This window comes from Gossypium arboreum, chromosome 9 (genome assembly GCF_025698485.1).
Source record: "Gossypium arboreum isolate Shixiya-1 chromosome 9, ASM2569848v2, whole genome shotgun sequence".
Lineage (NCBI taxonomy): Eukaryota > Viridiplantae > Streptophyta > Magnoliopsida > Malvales > Malvaceae > Gossypium > Gossypium arboreum.
In genome coordinates this window covers 47,579,080-47,580,911 of record NC_069078.1, presented here as the reverse complement: position 1 = coordinate 47,580,911, position 1,832 = coordinate 47,579,080, and the positions used below count along the sequence as shown (strand labels likewise).

The following is a 1,832-nucleotide window of genomic DNA, read 5'->3' as shown; positions in this document are numbered from 1 at the left end:
AAAAATATTTTTTTAGTGACCAAAATAAAAGCAACCTAGAAGTTGGGTGACTCAAATGAAATTGTAAACATGATGTGGCATGTATAGTCAACCACCGTAAAAAATTTATAGCATGTTTGGTTGGGGGGTTTATGAATAGGTTCCAGCCCAATTCAGCAGGCCCACCACCAAACATTAGTTTAGTTGACTATAATGGTATTACTAACCTAATTGATTCAAGGTCTATTACAGGAATTGGCTAAATAAGCATTCCCTTCTCTCATCACTGAATCGTCATTCAACACTTGGAATAAGAATTTTTTTTCCCAATTTCAATTTTTGCCCTCACCTCTACCAAAGAAGGAAGGAACTGAAACTTTCTTTTCTACCTATCTCTACGTTTCCTTTTTTCTTTTCCCTTTGATTACAAAGGAGACCTAAGTCAATCTATTGAAGCATCATTCCTTTTAAGCTAATAAAACCCTTTGGTTGTAGAGTTGCAACCCTTTTTTCCTTTTTTTTTTTTTTTTGCTTTTTCACTATTTTATTTCCCCTATTTGATTTCATTGCTTTGATTTCATAAATGCTAGAAAGATAACAAGGCGAGTTGTTGTTAAGTGAAGATAGAAGACTGGGGTAAGTTTTAATTTTGGCTCGAATTTGTTGTTAATTTTTGAGGCTTTGACTGATAATTGATTCTATTTTCTTTTGTATGTTTTATTATGTATGAACTTGAATGTGAGAAATTTCATTTTTTAGAGCTAAATGTTTATTGGGTTTATTGAAATTTAGGGTTTTCACTTGTTTTTGGTTTTGGATTTTATGAGGTTGAGTTGAGATGTTTAAAAGGTGTTTGCTTTGAGTTTCTTGGGAAATCAACTATAGTGTTACCAGACCAAAAAGAGAAATTTAGGGTTTTTTTCTTTCGGTTAAAAAGAAAAACTGAATGTAGTAGAAGATCACTAATTGTGGAAACATCCCGAGAATCTAGTCTTGGCTTCAATTGTTGGGATTCACTAGTTCTTTTCTTGAAACATTACCTGATAGTCGCTTCGTAGTTTTGTATAGGAGTTTTAAAGTGTAAAGAGACCTCAAAGCAGATTCATTTCTATTATGTATTTCATATGTTTTTAAGTTGTTTATAAGTGCTAAAGATTATGGTTTGTTTCCAATCTTAGTTGGAGAACCTATTGCATTATGTCATTCTTTTTATTCTTGGTTTCCTTCTCTTGAAACCCCTTTTTTTTTTTTTGCTTAAGAAGTTGTATGTTATTGTTGCAGAGGATGAGATTACACCTCTCCCTGCAAAGGAACAACTTAAAAGCAAATGGGATGATGAAGATATTGATGACTCTGATATCAAGGAATTATAGGAGGATGAAGATGAACTTGCTCCGCCTCCGATATAATGGGCTTCATTGTAACTTGTATTAGTTACGTTTACTAGTATTTTGTTGTCGAGGCTCTTTGGTCCTATGAATCTTTTTATTGCTTCTTAAAATTATATACTGGAAAACATGTTCAAAATTGCAACCTTTTAAACCACCTAAATATAGGCAAAAAAAAAAACCTGGTTACAAGCGTTGAGCATAGTGTATGGATTTGCTTGTGTTATTCTAAAAGTTATTAGTACTTTCTCGATTGGTCCTGATTTGATTTTTGATACATGTATCTCCTAGCATTGTCAGATGGATACATTGTATCTAATCTTGATTTAGCAACCTAATTTATAACTTAAATTTGGTAATTTGAACTCTATTAAGATACGCCTCATTTTTGATGTGATAAGAATATCTCCATTTGATCCATTACCATCCTACTACATCAGTTAAGAAATTTGATTGATGATTAAT

General features: G+C 32.2%; 1 long non-coding RNA gene across 1 annotated transcript; it reads left to right on the top strand.

Moving 5' to 3' along the window:
• The first annotated feature begins 278 nt into the window (after nucleotides 1-278).
• On the top strand, nucleotides 279-1,346 carry LOC108456489 (uncharacterized). The gene is made up of 2 exons (XR_001866939.2): nucleotides 279-615; nucleotides 1,261-1,346. It is a non-coding gene; the product is annotated as an uncharacterized LOC108456489 (long non-coding RNA).
• Nucleotides 1,347-1,832: the final 486 nt, after the last annotated feature.